General features: G+C 56.3%; 1 long non-coding RNA gene across 20 annotated transcripts in view; it reads right to left on the bottom strand.

Annotated features, from left to right (window-relative positions):
• The window catches only part of LOC129523818 (uncharacterized), a 227,006-nt gene that overhangs the window by 94,921 nt on the left and 105,818 nt on the right, over positions 1 to 26,267 (bottom strand). For 3 of the 20 annotated variants that reach the window (XR_010134815.1, XR_010134814.1, XR_010134821.1), the window contains exons 1-5: positions 23,097 to 23,342; positions 22,812 to 22,869; positions 22,486 to 22,718; positions 20,733 to 20,790; positions 20,407 to 20,639 (exon numbers count right to left, since the gene is read on the bottom strand). This is a non-coding gene — a long non-coding RNA (uncharacterized lncRNA). Of the gene's footprint in view, positions 1 to 20,406; positions 20,640 to 20,732; positions 20,791 to 21,017; positions 21,249 to 22,332; positions 22,417 to 22,485; positions 22,719 to 22,811; positions 22,870 to 23,096; positions 23,346 to 26,267 lie in introns of those variants that run through there. The other 17 variants (XR_010134813.1, XR_010134807.1, XR_010134822.1 and 14 more) reach the window with 10 other exon arrangements.

Raw genomic sequence — 26,267 nt, 5'->3', positions numbered from 1 at the left:
TGGGCCCTGGCCCTGACCCAAAAACAACCCTATCCCTGGGCCCTGGCCCTGACCCTAAAACAAGCCTAAACCTGGGACCTGGCCCTGAACCTAAATCAAGCCTAACCCTGGGCCCTGGCCCTGACCCTAAAACAACCCTAACGCTGGGCCCTGGCCCTGACACGAAAACACCCATAAACCTGGGCCCTGGCCCTGACCTAAAACAACCCTGACCCTCGGCCCAGGCCCTGACTCTAAAACAACCCGAACCCTGAGCCCTGGCACTAAAAGAAGCCTAACCCTGGGTCCAGGTCCTGACCCTAAAACAACCCTAACCCTGGGCCCTGGCGCTGACCCTAAAACAAGCCTAACGCTGGGCCCTGGCCCTGACCCTAAAACAACCCTAACCCTGGGCCCTGGCCCTGACCCTAAAACAATCCTAACCCTGGGCCCTGGCCCTGACCCTAAAATAACCATAGCTCTGGGCCCTGGCCCAGAACCTAAAACAACCCTAACCCTGGGCCCAGGCCCTGACCCTAAAACAAACCTAACCCTGGGCCCTGGCCCTGACCCTAAAACAAACCTAACCATGGGCCCTGGCCCTGACCCTAAAACAACCCTAACCCTGGGCCCTGGCCCTGACTCTAAAACAAGCCTAACCCTGGGCGCTGGCCCTGACCCTAAAACAAGCCTAACCGTGGGCCCTGGACATGACCCTAAAACAACACTAACCGTGGGCCCTGGACATGACCCTAAAACAACCCTAACCCTGAGCCCTGGCCCTGACCTAAAACAACCCTAACCCTGGGCCCTGGCCCTGACACTAAAACAACCCTAACCATGGGCCCTGGTACTAAAACAAGCCTAACCCTGGGCCCAGGTCCTGACCCTAAAACAACCCTAACCCTGGGCCCTGGCCCTGACCCTAAAACAAGCCTAACCCTGGGCCCTGGCCCTGACCCTAAAACAAGCCTAACCCTGAGCCCTGGCCCTGACCCTAAAACAACCCTATCCCTGGGCCCTGGCCCTGACCCTAAAACAAGCCTAACCCTGGGCCCTGGCCCTGACCCTAAAACAAGGCTAACCCTGGGACCTGGCCCTGACCCTAAAACAAGCCTAACCCTGGTCCCTGGCCCTGACCCTAAAACAACCCTAACCCTGGGCTCTGGCCCTGACCCTAAAACAAGCCTAACCCTGGGCCCTGGCCCTGACCCTAAAACAAGCCTAACCCTGGGACCTGGCCCTGAACCTAAAACAAGCCTAACCCTGGGCCCTGGCCCTGACCCTAAAACAACCCTAACCCTGGGCCCTGGCCCTCACCCTAAAACAACCCTAACGCTGGGCCCTGGCCCTGACCCTAAAACAACCCTAACCCTGGGCCCTGGCCCTGACCCTAAAACAATCCTAACCCTGGGCCCTGGCCCTGACCCTAAAATAACCATAGCTCTGGGCCCTGGCCCAGAACCTAAAACAACCCTAAACCTGGGCCCAGGCCCTGACCCTAAAGCAAACCTAACCCTGGGCCCTGGCCCTGACCCTAAAACAAACCTAACCCTGGGCCCTGGCCCTGACCCTAAAACAACCCTAACCCTGGGCCCTGGCCCTGACTCTAAAACAAGCATAACCCTGGTCCCTGGCCCTGACCCTAAAACAACCCTAACCCTGGGCCCTGGCCCAGACCCTAAAACAAACCTAACCCTAGGCCCTGGCCCTGACCCTAAAATAAAGCCAACCATGGGCACTCACCCTAAAACAACCCTAACCCTGGGCCCTGACCCTAAAACAACCTTAACCCTGGGCACTGACCCTAAAATAACCATAACCCTGGGCCCTGGCCCTGACCCTAAAACAACCCTAACCCTGGGACCTGGCCCTGACACTGAAACAACCCTTACCCGGGACCCTGGCCCTGACCCTAAAACAACCCTAACCGTGGGCCCTGGACATGACCCTAAAACAACCCTAATCCTGGGCCCTGGACCTGACCCTAAAACAACCCTAACCGTGGGCCCTGGACATGACCCTAAAACAACCCTAACCCTGAGCCCTGGCCCTGACCGTAAAACAACCCTAACCCTGGGCCCTGGCCCTGACCCTAAAACAACCCTAAAACTGGACCCTGACCCTGACCCTAAAACAACCCTATCCCTGGGCCCTGGCCATGACCTAAAAAAACCCTAAACATGGGCCCTGGCCCTGACCCTAAAACAACCCTAACCCTGGGCCCTGGCACTAAAACAACCCTAACCCTAGGCCCAGGACCTGACCCTAAAACAACCCTAACCCTGGGCCCTGGTCCTGACCCTAAAACAACCCTAACCGTGGGCCCTGTCCCTGACCCTAAAACAAGACTAACCCAGGGCCCTGGCCCTGACCTAAAACAACCCTGACCCTGGGCCCTGTCCCTGACCCTAAAACAAGCCTAACCCTGGGCCCTGGCCCTGATCCTAAAACAAGCCTAACCCTGGGCCCCAAACCTAAAAAAACCCTAACCCGGGGCCCTGGCACTAAAACAAGCCTAACCCTGGGCCCTGGCCCTGACCGTAAAACAAGCCTAACCCTGGGCCCTGGCCCTGACCCTAAAACAAGCCTAAACCTGGGCCCTGGCCCTGACCCTAAAACGACCCTAACCCTGGGCCCTGGCCCTGACACTAAAACAAGCCTAACCCTGGGACCTCGCCCTGACCCTAAAACAACCCTAACCCTGGGCCCTGGCCCTAACCCTGATCATAAAACAACCCTAACCCTGGGCCCTGGCTCTGACCCTAAAACAAGCCTAACCCTGGGCCCTGGCCCTGAACCTACAACAAGCCTAACCCTGGGCCCAGGTCCTGACCCTAAAACAATCCTAACCCTGGGCCCTGGCCCTGACCCTAAAAAACCATAACTCTGGGCCCTGGCCCTGAACCTAAAACAACCCTAACCCTGGGCCCGGGCCCTGACCCTAAAACAAACCTAACCCTGGGCCCTGGCCCTGACCCTAAAACAAACCTAATCCTGGGCCCTGGCCCTGACCCTAAAACAACCCTAACCCTGGGCCCTGGCCCTGACCCTAAAACAAGCCTAACCCTGGGCCCTGGCCATGACCCTAAGACAACCCTAACCCTGGGCCCTGGCCCTGACCCTAAAACAAACTTAACCCTAGGCCCTGACCCTGACCCTAAAATAAACCCAACCATGAGCACTCACCCTAAAACAACCCTAACCCTGGGCCCTGACCCTAAAACAACCTTAACCCTGGGCACTGACCCTAAAATAACCATAACCCTGGGCCCTGGCCCTGACTCTAAAACAACCCTAACCCTGGGACCTGGCCCTGACACTGAAACAACCCTTACCCAGGAACCTGGCCCTGACCCGAAAACAACCCTAACCCTGGGCCCTGACCCTGACCCTAAAACAACCCTAATCCTGGGCCCTGGACCTGACCCTAAAACAACCCTAACCGTGGGCCCTGGACATGACCCTAAAACAACACTAACCGTGGGCCCTGGACATGACCCTAAAACAACCCTAACCCTGAGCCCTGGCCCTGACCTAAAACAACCCTAACCCTGGGCCCTGGCCCTGACCCTAAAACAACCCTAACCCTGGGCCCTGGTACTAAAACAAGCCTAACCCTGGGCCCAGGTCCTGACCCTAAAACAACCCTAAACCTGGGCCCTGGCCCTGACCCTAAAACAAGCCTAACCCTGGGCCCTGGCCCTGACCCTAAAACAACCCTATCCCTGGGCCCTGGCCCTGACCCTAAAACAAGCCTAACCCTGGGCCCTGGCCCTGACCCTAAAACAAGCCTAACCCTGGGCCCTGGCCCTGACCCTAAAACAACCCTATCCCTGGGCCCTCGCCCTGACCCTAAAACAAGCCTAACCCTGGGCCCTGGCCCTGACACTAAAACAAGCCTAACCCTGGGCCCTGGCCCTGACCCTAAAACAAGCCTAACCCTGGTCCCTGGCCGTGAACCTAAAACAACCCTAAACCTGGGCCCTTTCCCTGACCCTAAAACAAGCCTAACCCTGGGCCCTGGCCCTGACCCTAAAACAAGCCTAACCCTGGGACCTGGCCCTGACCCTAAAACAACCCTAACCATGGGACCTGGCCCTGACACTGAAACAACCCTTACCCGGGACCCTGGCCCTGACCCTAAAACAACCCTAACCGTGGGCCCTGGACATGACCCTAAAACAACCCTAATCCTGGGCCCTGGACCTGACCCTAAAACAACCCTAACCGTGGGCCCTGGACATGACCCTAAAACAACCCTAACCCTGAGCCCTGGCCCTGACCGTAAAACAACCCTAACCCTGGGCCCTGGCCCTGACCCTAAAACAACCCTAAAACTGGACCCTAACCCTGACCCTAAAACAACCCTATCCCTGGGCCCTGGCCATGACCTAAAACAACCCTAACCCTGGGCCCTGGCACTAAAACAACCCTAACCCTAGGCCCAGGACCTGACCCTAAAACAACCCTAACCCTGGGCCCTGGTCCTGACCCTAAAACAACCCTAACCGTGGGCCCTGTCCCTGACCCTAAAACAAGAGTAACCCAGGGCCCTGGCCCTGACCTAAAACAACCCTGACCCTGGGCCCTGTCCCTGACCCTAAAACAAGCCTAACCCTGGGCCCTGGCCCTGATCCTAAAACAAGCCTAACCCTGGGCCCCAAACCTAAAAAAACCCTAACCCGGGGCCCTGGCACTAAAACAAGCCTAACCCTGGGCCCTGGCCCTGACCGTAAAACAAGCCTAACCCTGGGCCCTGGCCCTGACCCTAAAACAAGCCTAAACCTGGGCCCTGGCCCTGACCCTAAAACAACCCTAACCCTGGGCCCTGGCCCTGACTCTAAAACAAGCATAACCCTGGTCCCTGGCCCTGACCCTAAAACAACCCTAACCCTGGGCCCTGGCCCAGACCCTAAAACAAACCTAACCCTAGGCCCTGGCCCTGACCCTAAAATAAAGCCAACCATGGGCACTCACCCTAAAACAACCCTAACCCTGGGCCCTGACCCTAAAACAACCTTAACCCTGGGCACTGACCCTAAAATAACCATAACCCTGGGCCCTGGCCCTGACCCTAAAACAACCCTAACCCTGGGACCTGGCCCTGACACTGAAACAACCCTTACCCGGGACCCTGGCCCTGACCCTAAAACAACCCTAACCGTGGGCCCTGGACATGACCCTAAAACAACCCTAATCCTGGGCCCTGGACCTGACCCTAAAACAACCCTAACCGTGGGCCCTGGACATGACCCTAAAACAACCCTAACCCTGAGCCCTGGCCCTGACCGTAAAACAACCCTAACCCTGGGCCCTGGCCCTGACCCTAAAACAACCCTAAAACTGGACCCTGACCCTGACCCTAAAACAACCCTATCCCTGGGCCCTGGCCATGACCTAAAAAAACCCTAAACATGGGCCCTGGCCCTGACCCTAAAACAACCCTAACCCTGGGCCCTGGCACTAAAACAACCCTAACCCTAGGCCCAGGACCTGACCCTAAAACAACCCTAACCCTGGGCCCTGGTCCTGACCCTAAAACAACCCTAACCGTGGGCCCTGTCCCTGACCCTAAAACAAGACTAACCCAGGGCCCTGGCCCTGACCTAAAACAACCCTGACCCTGGGCCCTGTCCCTGACCCTAAAACAAGCCTAACCCTGGGCCCTGGCCCTGATCCTAAAACAAGCCTAACCCTGGGCCCCAAACCTAAAAAAACCCTAACCCGGGGCCCTGGCACTAAAACAAGCCTAACCCTGGGCCCTGGCCCTGACCGTAAAACAAGCCTAACCCTGGGCCCTGGCCCTGACCCTAAAACAAGCCTAAACCTGGGCCCTGGCCCTGACCCTAAAACGACCCTAACCCTGGGCCCTGGCCCTGACACTAAAACAAGCCTAACCCTGGGACCTCGCCCTGACCCTAAAACAACCCTAACCCTGGGCCCTGGCCCTAACCCTGATCATAAAACAACCCTAACCCTGGGCCCTGGCTCTGACCCTAAAACAAGCCTAACCCTGGGCCCTGGCCCTGAACCTACAACAAGCCTAACCCTGGGCCCAGGTCCTGACCCTAAAACAATCCTAACCCTGGGCCCTGGCCCTGACCCTAAAAAACCATAACTCTGGGCCCTGGCCCTGAACCTAAAACAACCCTAACCCTGGGCCCGGGCCCTGACCCTAAAACAAACCTAACCCTGGGCCCTGGCCCTGACCCTAAAACAAACCTAATCCTGGGCCCTGGCCCTGACCCTAAAACAACCCTAACCCTGGGCCCTGGCCCTGACCCTAAAACAAGCCTAACCCTGGGCCCTGGCCATGACCCTAAGACAACCCTAACCCTGGGCCCTGGCCCTGACCCTAAAACAAACTTAACCCTAGGCCCTGACCCTGACCCTAAAATAAACCCAACCATGAGCACTCACCCTAAAACAACCCTAACCCTGGGCCCTGACCCTAAAACAACCTTAACCCTGGGCACTGACCCTAAAATAACCATAACCCTGGGCCCTGGCCCTGACTCTAAAACAACCCTAACCCTGGGACCTGGCCCTGACACTGAAACAACCCTTACCCAGGAACCTGGCCCTGACCCGAAAACAACCCTAACCCTGGGCCCTGACCCTGACCCTAAAACAACCCTAATCCTGGGCCCTGGACCTGACCCTAAAACAACCCTAACCGTGGGCCCTGGACATGACCCTAAAACAACACTAACCGTGGGCCCTGGACATGACCCTAAAACAACCCTAACCCTGAGCCCTGGCCCTGACCTAAAACAACCCTAACCCTGGGCCCTGGCCCTGACCCTAAAACAACCCTAACCCTGGGCCCTGGTACTAAAACAAGCCTAACCCTGGGCCCAGGTCCTGACCCTAAAACAACCCTAAACCTGGGCCCTGGCCCTGACCCTAAAACAAGCCTAACCCTGGGCCCTGGCCCTGACCCTAAAACAACCCTATCCCTGGGCCCTGGCCCTGACCCTAAAACAAGCCTAACCCTGGGCCCTGGCCCTGACCCTAAAACAAGCCTAACCCTGGGCCCTGGCCCTGACCCTAAAACAACCCTATCCCTGGGCCCTCGCCCTGACCCTAAAACAAGCCTAACCCTGGGCCCTGGCCCTGACACTAAAACAAGCCTAACCCTGGGCCCTGGCCCTGACCCTAAAACAAGCCTAACCCTGGTCCCTGGCCGTGAACCTAAAACAACCCTAAACCTGGGCCCTTTCCCTGACCCTAAAACAAGCCTAACCCTGGGCCCTGGCCCTGACCCTAAAACAAGCCTAACCCTGGGACCTGGCCCTGACCCTAAAACAACCCTAACCATGGGACCTGGCCCTGACACTGAAACAACCCTTACCCGGGACCCTGGCCCTGACCCTAAAACAACCCTAACCGTGGGCCCTGGACATGACCCTAAAACAACCCTAATCCTGGGCCCTGGACCTGACCCTAAAACAACCCTAACCGTGGGCCCTGGACATGACCCTAAAACAACCCTAACCCTGAGCCCTGGCCCTGACCGTAAAACAACCCTAACCCTGGGCCCTGGCCCTGACCCTAAAACAACCCTAAAACTGGACCCTAACCCTGACCCTAAAACAACCCTATCCCTGGGCCCTGGCCATGACCTAAAACAACCCTAACCCTGGGCCCTGGCACTAAAACAACCCTAACCCTAGGCCCAGGACCTGACCCTAAAACAACCCTAACCCTGGGCCCTGGTCCTGACCCTAAAACAACCCTAACCGTGGGCCCTGTCCCTGACCCTAAAACAAGAGTAACCCAGGGCCCTGGCCCTGACCTAAAACAACCCTGACCCTGGGCCCTGTCCCTGACCCTAAAACAAGCCTAACCCTGGGCCCTGGCCCTGATCCTAAAACAAGCCTAACCCTGGGCCCCAAACCTAAAAAAACCCTAACCCGGGGCCCTGGCACTAAAACAAGCCTAACCCTGGGCCCTGGCCCTGACCGTAAAACAAGCCTAACCCTGGGCCCTGGCCCTGACCCTAAAACAAGCCTAAACCTGGGCCCTGGCCCTGACCCTAAAACAACCCTAACCCTGGGCCCTGGCCCTGACCCTAAAACAAGCCTAACCCTGGGACCTCGCCCTGACCCTAAAACAACCCTAACCCTGGGCCCTGGCCCTAACCCTGATCATAAAACAACCCTAACCCTGGGCCCTGGCTCTGACCCTAAAACAAGCCTAACCCTGGGCCCTGGCCCTGAACCTACAACAAGCCTAACCCTGGGCCCAGGTCCTGACCCTAAAACAATCCTAACCCTGGGCCCTGGCCCTGACCCTAAAAAACCATAACTCTGGGCCCTGGCCCTGAACCTAAAACAACCCTAACCCTGGGCCCAGGCCCTGACCCTAAAACAAACCTAACCCTGGGCCCTGGCCCTGACCCTAAAACAAACCTAATCCTGGGCCCTGGCCCTGACCCTAAAACAACCCTAACCCTGGGCCCTGGCCCTGACCCTAAAACAAGCCTAACCCTGGGCCCTGGCCGTGACCCTAAAACAACCCTAACCCTGGGCCCTGGCCCTGACCCTAAAACAAACCTAACCCTAGGCCCTGACCCTGACCCTAAAATAAACCCAACCATGAGCACTCACCCTAAAACAACCCTAACCCTGGGCCCTGACCCTAAAACAACCTTAACCCTGGGCACTGACCCTAAAATAACCATAACCCTGGGCCCTGGCCCTGACTCTAAAACAACCCTAACCCTGGGACCTGGCCCTGACACTGAAACAACCCTTACCCAGGAACCTGGCCCTGACCCGAAAACAACCCTAACCCTGGGCCCTGACCCTGACCCTAAAACAACCCTAATCCTGGGCCCTGGACCTGACCCTAAAACAACCCTAACCGTGGGCCCTGGACATGACCCTAAAACAACCCTAACCCTGAGCCCTGGCCCTGACCTAAAACAACCCTAACCCTGGGCCCTGGCCCTGACCCTAAAACAACCCTAACCCTGGGCCCTGGTACTAAAACAAGCCTAACCCTGGGCCCAGGTCCTGACCCTAAAACAACCCTAAACCTGGGCCCTGGCCCTGACCCTAAAACAAGCCTAACCCTGGGCCCTGGCCCTGACCCTAAAACAACCCTATCCCTGGGCCCTGGCCCTGACCCTAAAACAAGCCTAACCCTGGGCCCTGGCCCTGACCCTAAAACAAGCCTAACCCTGGGCCCTGGCCCTGACCCTAAAACAACCCTATCCCTGGGCCCTCGCCCTGACCCTAAAACAAGCCTAACCCTGGGCCCTGGCCCTGACACTAAAACAAGCCTAACCCTGGGCCCTGGCCCTGACCCTAAAACAAGCCTAACCCTGGTCCCTGGCCGTGAACCTAAAACAACCCTAAACCTGGGCCCTTTCCCTGACCCTAAAACAAGCCTAACCCTGGGCCCTGGCCCTGACCCTAAAACAAGCCTAACCCTGGGACCTGGCCCTGACCCTAAAACAACCCTAACCATGGGACCTGGCCCTGACACTGAAACAACCCTTACCCGGGACCCTGGCCCTGACCCTAAAACAACCCTAACCGTGGGCCCTGGACATGACCCTAAAACAACCCTAATCCTGGGCCCTGGACCTGACCCTAAAACAACCCTAACCGTGGGCCCTGGACATGACCCTAAAACAACCCTAACCCTGAGCCCTGGCCCTGACCGTAAAACAACCCTAACCCTGGGCCCTGGCCCTGACCCTAAAACAACCCTAAAACTGGACCCTAACCCTGACCCTAAAACAACCCTATCCCTGGGCCCTGGCCATGACCTAAAACAACCCTAACCCTGGGCCCTGGCACTAAAACAACCCTAACCCTAGGCCCAGGACCTGACCCTAAAACAACCCTAACCCTGGGCCCTGGTCCTGACCCTAAAACAACCCTAACCGTGGGCCCTGTCCCTGACCCTAAAACAAGAGTAAACCAGGGCCCTGGCCCTGACCTAAAACAACCCTGACCCTGGGCCCTGTCCCTGACCCTAAAACAAGCCTAACCCTGGGCCCTGGCCCTGATCCTAAAACAAGCCTAACCCTGGGCCCCAAACCTAAAAAAACCCTAACCCGGGGCCCTGGCACTAAAACAAGCCTAACCCTGGGCCCTGGCCCTGACCGTAAAACAAGCCTAACCCTGGGCCCTGGCCCTGACCCTAAAACAAGCCTAAACCTGGGCCCTGGCCCTGACCCTAAAACAACCCTAACCCTGGGCCCTGGCCCTGACCCTAAAACAAGCCTAACCCTGGGACCTCGCCCTGACCCTAAAACAACCCTAACCCTGGGCCCTGGCCCTAACCCTGATCATAAAACAACCCTAACCCTGGGCCCTGGCTCTGACCCTAAAACAAGCCTAACCCTGGGCCCTGGCCCTGAACCTACAACAAGCCTAACCCTGGGCCCAGGTCCTGACCCTAAAACAATCCTAACCCTGGGCCCTGGCCCTGACCCTAAAAAACCATAACTCTGGGCCCTGGCCCTGAACCTAAAACAACCCTAACCCTGGGCCCAGGCCCTGACCCTAAAACAAACCTAACCCTGGGCCCTGGCCCTGACCCTAAAACAAACCTAATCCTGGGCCCTGGCCCTGACCCTAAAACAACCCTAACCCTGGGCCCTGGCCCTGACCCTAAAACAAGCCTAACCCTGGGCCCTGGCCGTGACCCTAAAACAACCCTAACCCTGGGCCCTGGCCCTGACCCTAAAACAAACCTAACCCTAGGCCCTGACCCTGACCCTAAAATAAACCCAACCATGAGCACTCACCCTAAAACAACCCTAACCCTGGGCCCTGACCCTAAAACAACCTTAACCCTGGGCACTGACCCTAAAATAACCATAACCCTGGGCCCTGGCCCTGACTCTAAAACAACCCTAACCCTGGGACCTGGCCGTGACACTGAAACAACCCTTACCCAGGAACATGGCCCTGACCCGAAAACAACCCTAACCCTGGGCCCTGACCCTGACCCTAAAACAACCCTAATCCTGGGCCCTGGACCTGACCCTAAAACAACCCTAACCGTGGGCCCTGGACATGACCCTAAAACAACACTAACCGTGGGCCCTGGACATGACCCTAAAACAACCCTAACCCTGAGCCCTGGCCCTGACCTAAAACAACCCTAACCCTGGGCCCTGGCCCTGACCCTAAAACAACCCTAACCCTGGGCCCTGGTACTAAAACAAGCCTAACCCTGGGCCCAGGTCCTGACCCTAAAACAACCCTAAACCTGGGCCCTGGCCCTGACCCTAAAACAAGCCTAACCCTGGGCCCTGGCCCTGACCCTAAAACAACCCTATCCCTGGGCCCTGGCCCTGACCCTAAAACAAGCCTAACCCTGGGCCCTGGCCCTGACCCTAAAACAAGCCTAACCCTGGGCCCTGGCCCTGACCCTAAAACAAGCCTAACCCTGGGCCCTGGCCCTGACCCTAAAACAACCCTATCCCTGGGCCCTTGCCCTGACCCTAAAACAAGCCTAACCCTGGGCCCAGGTCCTGACCCTAAAACAAGCCTAACCCTGGGCCCTGGCACTGACCCTAAAACAAGCCTAACCCTGGTCCCTGGCCGTGAACCTAAAACAACCCTAAACCTGGGCCCTTTCCCTGACCCTAAAACAAGCCTAACCCAGGGCCCTGGCCCTGACCCTAAAACAAGCGTAACCCTGGTCCCTGGCCGTGAACCTAAAACAACCCTAAACCTGGGCCCTTTCCCGGACCCTAAAACAAGCCTAACCCAGGGCCCTGGCCCTGACCCTAAAACAAGCCTAACGCTGGGACCTGGCCCTGAACCTAAAACAAGCCTAACCCTGGGCCCTGGCCCTGACCCTAAAACAACCCTAACGCTGGGCCCTGGCCCTGACGCTAAAACACCCCTAAATCTGGGCCCTGGCCCTGACCTAAAACAACCCTAACCCTGGGCCCTGGCCCTGACCCTAAAACAACCCGAACCCTGGGCCCTGGCACTAAAAGAAGCCTAACCCTGGGCCCAGGTCCTGACCCTAAAACAACCCTAACCCTGGGCCCTGGCTCTGAACCTAAAACAACCCTAACGCTGCGCCCTGGCCCTGACCCTAAAACAACCCTAACCCTGGGCCCTGGCCCTGACCCTAAAGCAAGCCTAACCCTGGGCCCTGGCCCTGACCCTAAAGCAAGCCGAACCCTGGGCCCTCGGCCTGACCCTAAAACGAGCCCAACCCTGGGCCCTGGCCCTGACCCTAAAACAAGCTTATCCGTGGGCCCTGGACCTGACCCTAATACAAGCCTAACCCTTGGCCTTGGCCCTGACCCTAAAACAACCCTAAACCTGGGCCCTGGCCATGACCCTAAAACAACCCTAACCCTGGGCCCTGGCCCTGACCCTAAAACAAGCCTAACCCTGGGCCCTGGCCCTGACCCTAAAACAAACCTAACCCTGGGCCTGGCCCTGACCCTAAAATAAACCCAACCATGGGCACTCACCCTAAAACAACCCTAACCCTGGGCCCAGACCCTAAAACAACCCTAACACTGGGACCTGGCCGAAACCCTAAAACACCCCTAAACCTGGGCTCTGGCCCTGACCCTAAAACAACCCTAATGCTGGGCCCTGGCCCTGACCTAAAACAACCCTGACCCTGAGCCGTGGCCCTGACCCTAAAACAACCCTAACCTTGGGCCCTGACACTAAAACAAGCCTAACCCTGGGCCCAGGTCCTGACCCTAAAACAACCCTAAAACAACCCTAACCCTGGGCCCTGGCCCTGACCCTAAAACCCTAACCCTGGGCCCTGGCCATGACCCTAAAACCCTAACCCTGGGCCCAGGCCCTGACCCTAAAACCCTAACCCTGGGCACTGGCCATAACCCTAAAACCCTAACCCAGCGCCCTGGCCCTGACCCTAAAACCCTAACCCTGGGCCCTGACACTGATCCTAAAACCCTAACCCTGGGCCCTGACCCTGAGCCTAAAACCCTAACCATGGGCCCTGGCCCTGACCCTAAAACCCTAACCCTGGGACCTGGTCCTGAGCCTAAAACCCTAACCCTGGGCCCTGGCCCTGAGCCTAAAACCCTAACCCTGGGCCCTGGCCCTGACCCTAAAACCCTAACCGTGGGACCTGGCCCTGAGCCTAAAACCCTAACCCTGGGCCCTGGCCCTGAGCCTAAAACCTTAACCCTGGGCCCTGGCCCTGAGCCTAAAACCCTAACCCTGGGCCCTGGCCCTGACTCTAAAACCCTAACCCTGGGCCCTGGCCCTGACCCTAAAACAAGACTAACCCTGGGCCCTGGCCGTGACCCTAAAACAACCCTAACCCTGGGCCCTGTCCCTGACCCTAAAACAAGCCTAACCCTGGGCCCTGGCCCTGACCCTAAAACAAGCCTACCCTTGGACCTGGCCCTGAACCTAAAACAAGCCTAACCCTGGGCGCTGGCCCTGACCCTAAAACAACCCTAACGCTGGGCCCCGGCCCTGACGCTAAAACACCCCTAAATCTGGGCCCTGGCCCTGACCTAAAACAACCCTGACCCTGGGCCCTGGCCCTGACCCTAAAACAACCCGAACCCTGGGCCCTGGCACTAAAACAAGCCTAACCCTGGGCCCAGGTCCTGACCCTAAAACAACCCTAAACCTGGGCCCTGGCCCTGACCGTAAAACAACCCTAACCCTGGGCCCTGGCCCTGACCCTAAAACAAGCCTATCCCTGGGTCCTGGACCTGACCCTAAAACAACCCTAACCCTGGGCACTGACCCTAATACAACCCTAACCCTGGGCACTGACCCTAAAATAACCATAACCCTGGGCCCTGGCCCTGACCCTAAAACAACCCTAACCCTGGGCCCTGGCCCTGACACTGAAACAACCCTTACCCTGGACCCTGGCCCTAAGCCTAAAACACCCCTAAACCTCGGCCCTGTCCCTGACCCTAAAACAAACCTAATGCTGGGCCCTGGAACTGACCTAAAACAACCCTGACCCTGGGGCCTGGCCCTGACCCTAAAAAAACCCTAACCCTGGGCCCTGGCCCTGACCCTAAAACAAGCCTAACCCTGGGCCCTGGCCCTGACCCTAAAACAAGCCTAACCCTGGGCCCTGGCCCTGACCCTAAAACAACCCTAACCCTGGGCCCTCGCCCTGACCCTAAAACAACCCTAACCCTGGGCACTGGCCCTGAACCTAAAACAACCCTAACCCTGGGCCCTGGCCCTGACCCTAAAACAAGCCTAACCCTGGGACCTGGCCCTGACCTAAAACAACCCTAACCCTGGGCCCTGGCCCTGACCTAAAACAACCCTAACCCTGAGCCTTGGCCCTGACCCTAAAACAACCCTAACCCTGGGCCCTGGCACTAAAACAAGCCTGACCCTGGGCCCAGGTCCTGACCCTAATGCAACCCTAACCCTGGGCCCTGTCCTTGACGCTAAAACAAGCCTAATCCTAGGCCCTGGCCCTGAACCTACAACAACCCTAACGCTGGGCGCTGGCCCTGACCCTAAAACAAGCTTAACCCTGGGCTCTGGCCCTGACCCCAAAACAACCCTAATCGTGGGCCCTGGCCCTGATCCTAAAACAAGCCTAACCCTGGGCCTTAGACCTGACCCTAAAACAAGCCTAACCCTGGGCCCTGGCCCTGACCCTAAAACAACCCTAACCCTGGGCCTTGGCCCTGACCCTAAAAAAACCCTAACCCTGGGCCCTGTCCCTGACCCTAAAACAAGCCTAGCCCTGGGCCGTGGCCCTGACCCTAAAACAAGCCTATCCCTGGGTCCTGGACCTGACCCTAAAACAACCCTAACCCTTGGCACTGACCCTAAAACAACCCAAGCCCTGGGTACTGACCCTAAAATAACCATAACCCTGGGCGCTGGCCCTAACCCTAAAACTACCCTAACCCTGGGCCCTGGCACTAAAACAAGCCTAACCCTGGGCCCTGGCCCTGACCCTAAAACAAGCCTAAACCTGGGCCCTGGCCCTCACCCTAAAACTACCCTAACCCTGGGTCCTGGCCCTGACCCTAAAACAGGCCTAACCCTCGGCCCTCGCCCTGACCCTAAAACAACCCTAACCCTGGGCCCTGGCACTAACCCTGACCCTAAAACAACCCTAACCCTGGGCCCTGGCTCTGACCCTAAAACAAGCCTAAACCTGGGCCCTGGCCCTGACCCTAAAACAAGCCTAACCCTGGGCCCTGGCCCTGACCCTAAAACAACCCTAACCCTGGGCCCTGGCCCTGACCCTAAAACAACCCTAACCCTGGGCCCTGGCCCTGACCCTAAAACAAGCCTAACCATGGGCCCTGGCCCTGACCCTAAAACAAACCTAACCCTGAGCCCTGGCCCTGACCCTAAAACTAACCTAACCCTGGGCCTGGCCCTGACCCTAAAATAAACCCAGCCATGGGCACTCACCCTAAAACAACCCTAACCCTGGGCCCAGACCCTAAAACAACCCTAACACTGGGACCTGGCCGAAACCCTAAAACACCCCTAAACCTGGGCTCTGGCCCTGACCCTAAAACAACCCTAATGCTGGGCACTGGCCCTGACCTAAAACAACCCTGACCCTGAGCCGTGGCCCTGACCCTAAAACAACCCTAACCTTGGGCCCTGACACTAAAACAAGCCTAACCCTGGGCCCAGGTCCTGACCCTAAAACAACCCTAAAACAACCCTAACCCTGGGCCCTGGCCCTGACCCTAAAACAACCCTAACACTGAGCCCTGGCCCTGACCCTAAAACAACCATAACCCTGGGCCGTGGCCCTGACCCTAAAACAACCGTAACCCTGGGCCCTGTCCCTGACCCTAAGACAAGCCTAACCCTGGGCCCTGGCCCTGACCCTAAAACAACCCTAACCCTGGGCCCTGTCCTTGACCCTATAATAAGCCTAATCCTGGGCCCTGGCCCTGACCCTAAAACAAGCCTACCCGTGGGCCCAGGACCTGACCCTAAAACAAGCCTAAACCTGGGCCCTGGCCCTGACCCTAAAACAACCCTAACCCTGGGCCCTGGCCCTGACCCTAAAACAACCCTATCCCTGGGCCCTGGCCATGACCTAAAACAACCCTAAACCAGGGCCCTGGCCCTGACCCTAAAACAACCCTAACCCTGGGCACTGGCACAAAAACAACCCTAAACCTGGGCCCAGGACCTGACCCTAAAACAACCCTAAACTTGGGACCTGGCCCTAACCTAAAACAACCCTAACCCTGGGCCCTGGCCCTGACCCTAAAACAAGCCTAACCCTGGGCCCTGGCCCTGACCCTAAAACCTCCCTAAACCTGGGCCCTGTCCCTGACCCTAAAACAACCCTATCCCTGGGCCCTGGCCCTGAACCTAAAACAACCCTAACCCTGGGCCGTGGCCCTGACCCTAAAACAAGCCTAAGCCTGGGCCCTGGCCCTGACCCTAAAACAACCCTATCCCTGGGCCCTGGCCATGACCTAAAACAACCCTAAACCAGGGCCCTGGCCCTGACCCTAAAACAACCCTAACCCTGGGCCCTGACCCTAAAACAACCCTAACCCTGGGATCTGGCCGTGACCCTAAAACAAGCCTAACCTGGGCCCTGGCCCTGACCCTAAAACAACCCTAACCCTGGGCCCTGGCCCAGACCCTAAAACAACCCCAAACCTGGGCCCTGGCCATGACCTAAAACAACCCTAATGCTGGGCCCTGGCCCTGACCTAAAACAACCCTGACCCTGGGCCCTGGCCCTGACCCAAAAACAACCCGAACCCTGGGCTCTGGCACTAAAACAACCCTAAACCTGGGCCCAGGTCCTGACCCTATAACAACGCTAACCCTGGGCCCTGGCCCTGACCCTAAAACAACCCTAAACCTGGAACCTGGCCCTGACCCTAAAACAAGCCTAACCCAGCGCCCTGGCCCTGACCCTAAAACCCTAACCCTGGGCCCTGACACTGATCCTAAAACCCTAACCCTGGGCCCTGACCCTGAGCCTAAAATCCTAACCCTGGGCCCTGGTCCTGAGCCTAAAACCCTAACCCTGGGCCCTGGCCCTGAGCCTAAAACCCTAACCCTGGACCCTGGACCAGTGCCTAAAAACCTAACCCTGGGCCCTGACCCTAAAACAACCCTAACTTTGGGCCCTGGCCCTGACCCTAAAACAACCCTATCCCTAGGCCGTGGCCCTGACCCTAAAACAAAGCTAACCCTGGGCCCTGGCCCTGACCGTAAAACAACCCTAACCCCGGGCCCTGACCCTGACACTAAAACAACCCTAACCCTGGGACCTGGCCTTAACCCTGACCCTAAAACAACCCTAACACTGGGCCCTGGCTCTGACCCTAAAACAAGCCTATCCCTGGGCCCTGGCCCTGACCCTAAAACAAGCCTAACCCTGGGCACACGTCCTGACCCTAAAACAATCCTAACCCTGGGCCCTGGCCCTGACCCTATAACAAACCTAACCCTGGGCCCTGGCCCTGACCCTAAAACAACCCTACACCTGGGCCGTGGCCCTGACCCTAAAACAACCCTAACCCTGGGCCCTGGCCCTGACCCTAAAACAAGCCTAACCCTGGGCCCTGGCCCTGACCCTAAAACAAGCCTAACCCTGGGCCCTGGCCCTGACCCTAAAACAAGCCTAACCCTGGGCCCTGGCCCTGACCCTAAAACAACCCTAACCCTGGGCCGTGGCCCTGACCCTAAAACAACCCTAACCCTGGGCCCTGGCCCTGACCCTAAAACAAGCCTAACCCTGGGCCCTGGCCCTGACCCTAAAACAAGCCTAACCCTGGGCCCTTGCCCTTTCCCTAAAACAAGCCTAACACTGGGCCCTGGCCCTGACCCTAAAACAACCCTATCCCTGGGCCCTGGCCCTGACCCTAAAACAAGCCTAACACTGGGCCCTGGCCCTGACCCTAAAACAAGCCTAACCCTGGGCCCTGGCCCTGACCCTAAAACAAGAATAACCCTGGGCCCTGGACCTGACCGTAAAAAAAACTTAACCCTGGGCCCTGGCCCTGACCCTAAAACAACCCTAACCCTGGGCCCTGGCCCAGACCCTAAAACAACCCCAAACCTGGGCCCTGGCCATGACCTAAAACAACCCGAACCCTGGGCCCTGGCACTAAAACAAGCCTAACCCTGGGCCCAGGTCCTGACCCTATAACAACGCTAACCCTGGGCCCTGGCCCTGAGCCTAAAACAACCCTAACCCTGGAACCTGACCCTGACCCTAAAACAAGCCTAACCCAGCGCCCTGGCCCTGACCCTAAAACCCTAACCCTGGGCCCTGACACTGATCCTAAAACCCTAACCCTGGGCCCTGACCCTGAGCCTAAAACCCTAACCCTGTGCCCTGGCCCTGACCCTAAAACCCTAACCCTGGGCCCTGGTCCTGAGCCTAAAACCCTAACCCTGGGCCCTGGCCCTGAGCCTATAACCCTAACCCTGGGCCCTGGCCCTGACCCTAAAACCCTAACCGTGGGACCTGGCCCTGAGCCTAAAACCCTAACCCTGGGCCCTGGCCCGGAGCCTAAAACCCTAACCCTGGGCCCTGGCCCTGACCCTAAAACCCTAACCCTGGGCCCTGGCCCTGACTCTAAAACCCTAACCCTGGGCCCTGGCCCTGAGCCTAAAACCCTAACCCTGGGCCCTGGCCCTGAGCCTAAAACCCTAACCCTGGGCCCTAACCCTAAAACAACCATAACCCTGGGCCCTGACCCTAAAACAACCCTAACCCTGCGCCCTGAAACTAAAACAACCCTAACCCTGGTCCCTGACCCAAAAACAACCCTAACCCTGGGCCCTGACCCTAAAAGAACCCTAAACCTGGGCCCTGGCCCTGACCCTAAAACAACCCTAATCCTGGGACCTGGCCATGACCCTAAAACAACCCTAACCCTGGGCCCTGGCCCCGACCCTAAAACAACCCTAAACCTGGGCCCTGGCCCTGAGCCTAAAACCCTAACCCTGGACCCTGGACCAGTGCCTAAAAACCTAACCCTGGGCCCTGACCCTAAAACAACCCTAACTTTGGGCCCTGGCCCTGACCCTAAAACAACCCTAACCCTAGGCCGTGGCCCTGACCCTAAAACAAAGCTAACCCAGGGCCCTGGCCCTGACCCTAAAACAAGCCTAACCCCGGGCCCTGACCCTAAAACAACCCTAACCCTGGGCCCTGACCCTGAAACAACCCTAACCCAGGGCCCTGACCCTGAAACAACCCTAACCCTGGGCCCTGACCCTGAAAAAACCCTAACCCTGGGCCCTGACCCTGAAACAACCCTAACCATGGGCCCTGACCCTGAGCCTAAAACCCTAACCCTGGGCCCTGGCCCTGAGCCTAAAACCCTAACCCTGGGCCCTGGCCCTTACCCTAAAACCCTAACCCTGGGCCCTGGCCCTGATCCTAAAACCCTAACCGTGGGTCCTGACCCTAAAACAACCCTACCCTGGGCCTTGACCCTAAAACAACCCCAACCCTGGGCCCTGACCCTAAAACAACCCTAACACTGGGCCCTTACCCTAAAACAACCCTAACCCTGGGCCCTGACCCTAAAACAACACTAACCCTGGGCCCTGACCCTAAAACAACCCTAACCCTGGGCCCTGACCCTTAAACAACCCTAACCCTGGGCCCTGACCCTAAAACAACCCTAACCCTGGGCCCTGACCCTAAAACAACCCTAACTCTGGGCCCTGACATTAAAACAACCCTAACCCTGGGCCCTGGCCCAAATTGTAATGAGGTCTGTTGGGCAAAATTCCATATAATCATAGTATAAATTAATAAAGCAAATCGTGATAAATTAGTACGATTGACTTTCTGGAGTTTCTGACAATAAAAGTAAGGAAAATGCAGAACACAAAGACAGAGAGTAAAAAGAGAAATTAGGAAAGCATTCTACATGTTTAATAGGAAGACACTGGCCGTGTTCGTGCAGCGGCAGCATGTCGTGACATGACATACCTTGGAGAGAAGTTAACAGATGAGGAAGTTGATAAAAATCATCAGAGAAGCAAATACTGGTAGCGACACTCAAGGAAACCACGAAATTTCCATAACTTATGTCAGCAAAGTGGGAATATTGTACAGTGTGTGTTGAAGTTCCTATACAACATTGTTTATCTGCCGTTTGTTTGTTTGTAAGGAATGTATATACTAACAGTTCTTCTTGCTGTCAAAAGAATATGTGTGAATAAGTCATTTTAACTTATTCTTCTGTTTTTCTTTGATCTTCCTGCCATCATCCACAGCCTTACTTTAGAAATTTTTTCTTTAGAAAATTGAACAAGTGCTCCTAGTGGTGGCACATACCTCGAGGATGGGAGGCAGGGGTGGAAGGGTCACTTGAGGCCATTAGTTTGACGCCAGCCTGGCCAACAAAGTGAGACCCCATGTCTGCAAAACAATTTAAAAATTAGCCAAGTATCGTCATGTATACCTACAGTCCCAGCTACCTCAACTTACAGAGAAAGTTCAGGGCCTGGAGAGAAGGCTGGGAGGCAGGAGCTGGGTCTAAAGAGGCCATTGTAACGATGGAGCTGTGCCTGTGGAGGCTGTTGTGAGGCAGTAGGCTCATCTGCGGAGACTGCCGTGAGGTAGGGTATGGGCCTAAATAGGCCATTGTGAGTCATGAGCTTGGTCTGTAGAGGCTGACTGGAGAGAGTTCTGGGCCTGGCGAGGCTGCCGGGAGGTAGGAGCTGGGCCAAAAGATTTAAGCACATTTACATTGATTAGGCACTTCATTTCCATTATTACACTGGAATATATAATAAAATAATTATAGAACTCACCATAATGTAGAATCAGTGGGCGTGTTAAGCTTGTTTTCCTGAAACTGGATGGTCCCACCTGAGCGTGATGGGAGAAAGTGACAGATCAATAGGTATTAGATTCTCATAAGCACAGCGCAACCTAGATCCCTCACATGCACGGTTCACAACAGGGTGCGTTCTCCTATGAGAATCTAATGCTGCTGCTCATCTGAGAAGGTGGAGCTCAGGCGGGAATGTGAGCAAAGGGGAGTGGCTGTAAATACAGACGAAGCTTCCCTCACTCCCTCACTCGACACCACTCACCTGCTGTGTGGCTCCTTACGGCTCCATGGCTCAGGGGTTGGGGACCCCTGCTCAAGTGCATCCAAAGCGACCCTTCCCACACCAGTCTTCATAGTAGTCAAGGGCAGCAACCACTTAGCTCCCAAGGCATGTGCCTCAGCTGGCATTTCATCACAATCAACAGTAAGTGGTAGCTTGAGTCACTGTGAGGTCACTTCCTGGAAATCACCCTAACCCTGGGCCCTGACCCTAAAACCCTAACCCTGGGTCCTGACCCTAAAACCCTAACCCTGGGCCCTGACCCTAAAACCCTAACCCTGGGCCCTCACCCTAAAAACCTAACCCTGGGCCCAGGCCCTGACCCAAAAACCCTAACCCTGGGCCCTGGCCCTGACCCTAAAACCCTAACCCTGGGCCCTGGCCCTGATCCTAAAACCCTAACCGTGGGTACTGACCCTAAAACAACCCTACCCTGGGCCTTGACCCTAAAACAACCCCAACCCTGGGCCCTGACCCTAAAACAACCCTAACACTGGGCCCTTACCCTAAAACAACCCTAACCCTGGGCCCTGACCCTAAAACAACACTAACCCTGGGCCCTGACCCTAAAACAACCCTAACCCTGGGCCCTGACCCTTAAACAACCCTAACCCTGGGCCCTGACCCTAAAACAACCCTAACCCTGGGCCCTGACCCTAAAACAACCCTAACTCTGGGCCCTGACATTAAAACAACCCTAACCCTGGGCCCTGGCCCAAATTGTAATGAGGTCTGTTGGGCAAAATTCCATATAAGCATAGTATAAATTAATAAAGCAAATCGTGATAAATTAGTACGATTGACTTTCTGGAGTTTCTGACAATAAAAGTAAGGAAAATGCAGAACACAAAGACAGAGAGTAAAAAGAGAAATTAGGAAAGCATTCTACATGTTTAATAGGAAGACACTGGCCGTGTTCGTGCAGCGGCAGCATGTCGTGACATGACATACCTTGGAGAGAAGTTAACAGATGAGGAAGTTGATAAAAATCATCAGAGAAGCAAATACTGGTAGCGACACTCAAGGAAACCACGAAATTTCCATAACTTATGTCAGCAAAGTGGGAATATTGTACAGTGTGTGTTGAAGTTCCTATACAACATTGTTTATCTGCCGTTTGTTTGTTTGTAAGGAATGTATATACTAACAGTTCTTCTTGCTGTCAAAAGAATATGTGTGAATAAGTCATTTTAACTTATTCTTCTGTTTTTCTATCTTCCTGCCATCATCCCACAGCCTTACTTTAGAAATTTTTTCTTTAGAAAATTGAACAAGTGCCCCTTGTGGTGGCACATACCTCGAGGATGGGAGGCAGGGATGGAAGGGTCACTTGAGGCCATTAGTTTGACAGCAGCCTGGCTAACAAAGTGAGACCCCATGTCTGCAAAACAATTTAAAAATTAGCCAAGTATCGTCATGTATACCTACAGTCCCAGCTACCTCAACTTACGGAGAAAGTTCAGGGCCTGGATAGAAGGCTGGGAGGCAGGAGCTGGGTCTGAAGAGGCCATTGTAACGATGGAGCTGTGCCTGTGGAGGCTGTTGTGAGGCAGTAGGCTCATCTGCGGAGACTGCCGTGAGGTAGGGTATGGGCCTAAATAGGCCATTGTGAGTCATGAGCTTGGTCTGTAGAGGCTGACTGGAGAGAGTTCTGGGCCTGGCGAGGCTGCCGGGAGGTAGGAGCTGGGCCAAAAGATTTAAGCACATTTACGTTGATTAGGCACTTCATTTCCATTATTACACTGGAATATATAATAAAATAATTATAGAACTCACCATAATGTAGAATCAGTGGGCGTGTTAAGCTTGTTTTCCTGAAACTGGATGGTCCCACCTGAGCGTGATGGGAGAAAGTGACAGATCAATAGGTATTAGATTCTCATAAGCACAGCGCAACCTAGATCCCTCACATGCACGGTTCACAACAGGGTGCGTTCTCCTATGAGAATCTAATGCTGCTGCTCCTCTGAGAAGGTGGAGCTCAGGCGGGAATGTGAGCAAAGGGGAGTGGCTGTAAATACAGACGAAGCTTCCCTCACTCCCTCACTCGACACCACTCACCTGCTGTGTGGCTCCTTACAGCTCTATGGCTCAGGGGTTGGGGACCCCTGCTCAAGTGCATCCAAAGGGACCCTTCCCACACCAGTCTTCATAGTAGTCAAGGGCAGCAACCACTTAGCTCCCAAGGCATGTGCCTCAGCTGGCATTTCATCACAATCAACAGTAAGTGGTAGCTTGAGTCACTGTGAGGTCACTTCCTGGAAATCACCCTAACCCTGGGCCCTGACCCTAAAACCCTAACCCTGGGTCCTGACCCTAAAACCCTAACCCTGGGCCCTGACCCTAAAACCCTAACCCTGGGCCCTGACCCTAAAAACCTAACCCTGGGCCCAGGCCCTGACCCAAAAACCCTAACCCTGGGCCCTGGCCCTGACCCTAAAACCCTAACCCTGGGCCCTGGCCATGACCCTAAAACCCTAACCCTGGGCCCAGGCCCTGACCCTAAAACCCTAACCCTGGGCACTGGCCATAACCCTAAAACCCTAACCCAGCGCCCTGGCCCTGACCCTAAAACCCTAACCCTGGGCCCTGACACTGATCCTAAAACCCTAACCCTGGGCCCTGACCCTGAGCCTAAAACCCTAACCCTGGGCCCTGGCCCTGACCCTAAAACCCTAACCCTGGGACCTGGTCCTGAGCCTAAAACCCTAACCCTGGGCCCTGGCCCTGAGCCTAAAACCCTAACCCTGGGCCCTGGCCCTGACCCTAAAACCCTAACCGTGGGACCTGGCCCTGAGCCTAAAACCCTAACCCTGGGCCCTGGCCCTGAGCCTAAAACCTTAACCCTGGGCCCTGGCCCTGAGCCTAAAACCCTAACCCTGGGCCCTGGCCCTGACTCTAAAACCCTAACCCTGGGCCCTGGCCCTGAGCCTAAAACCCTAACCCTGGGCCCTGGCCCTGAGCCTAAAACCCTAACCCTGGGCCCTAACCCTAAAACAACCATAACCCTGGGCCCTGACCCTAAAACAACCCTAACCCTGCGCCCTGAAACTAAAACAACCCTAACCCTGGGAACTGACCCAAAAACAACCCTAAAACTGGGCCCTGACCCTAAAAGAACCCTAAACCTGGGCCCTGGTCCTGACCCTAAAACAACCCTAATCCTGGACCTGGCCATGACCCTAAAACAACCCTAACCCTGGGCCCTGGCCCCGACCCTAAAACAACCCTAAACATGGGCCCTGGCCCTGAGCCTAAAACCCTAACCCTGGACCCTGGACCAGTGCCTAAAAACCTAACCCTGGGCCCTGAACATAAAACAACCCTAACTTTGGGCCCTGGCCCAGACCCTAAAACAACCCTAACCCTAGGCCGTGGGCCTGACCCTAAAACAAAGCTAACCCTGGGCCCTGGCCCTGACCCTAAAACAACCATAACCCCGGGCCCTGACCCTAAAGCAACCCTAACCCTGTGCCCTGACCCTAAAACAACCCTAACCCTGGGCCCTGACCCTAAAACAACCCTATCCCTGGGGCCTGGCCATGACCTAAAACAACCCTAACCCTGGGCCCTGGCCCTGACCCTAAAACAACCCTAACCCTGGGCCCTTGCACTAAAACAAGCCTAACCCTGGGCCCAGGTCCTGAATCTAAAACAAGCCTAACCCTGGGCCCTGGCCCTGACTCTAAAACAACCCTAATCCTGGGCCCTGGCCCTGACCTAAAACAACCCTAACCCTGGGTCCCTGGCCCTGACCCTAAAACAAGCCTAACCCTGGGCCCTGGCCCTGACCCTAAAACAACCCTAATCCTGGGCCCTGGCCCTGACCTAAAACAACCCTAACCCTGGGTCCCTGGCCCTGACCCTAAAACAAGCCTAACCCTGGGCCCTGGCCCTGACCCTAAAACAAGCCTAACCCTGGGACCTGGCCCTGACCCTAAAACAACCCTAACCCTGGGCCCTGGCCCTGACCTAAAACAACCCTAACCCTGGGCCCTGGCCCTGACCCTAAAACAACCCTAACCCTGGGCCCTGGTACTAAAACAAGCCTAACCCTGGGCCCAGGTCCTGACCCTAAAACAACCCTAACCCTGGGCCCTGGCCCTGACCCTAAAACAAGCCTAACCCTGGACCCTGGCCCTGACCCTAAAACAAGCCTAACCCTGAGCCCTGGCCCTGACCCTAAAACAACCCTATCCCTGGGCCCTGGCCCTGACCCTAAAACAACCCTAACCCTGGGCCCTGGCCCTGACCCTAAAACAAGGCTAACCCTGGGACCTGGCCCTGACCCTAAAACAAGCCTAACCCTGGTCCCTGGCCCTGACCCTAAAACAACCCTAACCCTGGGCCCTGGCCCTGACCCTAAAACAAGCCTAACCCTGGGCCCTGGCCCTGACCCTAAAACAACCCTATCCCTGGGCCCTGGCCCTGACCCTAAAACAAGCCTAATCCTGGGCCCTGGCCCTGACCCTAAAACACCCCTAAACCTGGGCCCTGGCCCTGACACTAAAACAACCCTAATGCTGGGCCCTGGCCCTGACCTAAAACAACCCTGACCCTGGGCCCTGGCCCTGACCCTAAAACAACCCTAACCCTGGGCCCTGGCACTAAAACAAGCCTAAACCTGGGCCCATGTCCTGACCCTAAAACAACCCTAACCCTGGGCCCTGGCCCTGACCCTAAAACAACCCTAACCCTGGGCCATGGCCCTGACCCTAAAACAACACTAACCCTGGGCACTGGCCCTGACCCTAAAACAACCCTAACCCTGGGCCCTGGCTCTGACCCTAAAACAAGCCTAACCCTGGGCCCTGGCCCTGACCCTAAAACAACCCTAAACCTGGGCCCTGTCCTTGACCCTAAAACAAGCCTAATCCTGGGCCCTGGCCCTGACCCTAAAACAAGCCAAACCGTGGGCCCAAGACCTGACCCTAAAACAAGCCTAACCCTGGGCTCTGGCCCTGACCCTAAAACAACCCTAACCCTGGGCCCTGGCCCTGAACCAAAAACAACCCTATCCCTGGGCCCTGGCCATGACCTAAAACACCCCTAACCCTGGGCCCTGGCCCTGACTCTGAAACAACCCTAACCCTGGGCCCTGGCACAAAAACAACCCTAACCCTAGGCCCAGGACCTGATCCTAAAACAAACCTAACCCTAGGCCCTGACCCTGACCCTAAAATAAACCCAACCATGAGCACTCACCCTAAAACAACCCTAACCCTGGGCCCT

The sequence above is a fragment of the Gorilla gorilla genome, chromosome 6, assembly GCF_029281585.2.
Source record: "Gorilla gorilla gorilla isolate KB3781 chromosome 6, NHGRI_mGorGor1-v2.1_pri, whole genome shotgun sequence".
Taxonomy (NCBI): domain Eukaryota; kingdom Metazoa; phylum Chordata; class Mammalia; order Primates; family Hominidae; genus Gorilla; species Gorilla gorilla.
This window is presented reverse-complemented; position numbering and strand designations above follow the sequence as displayed.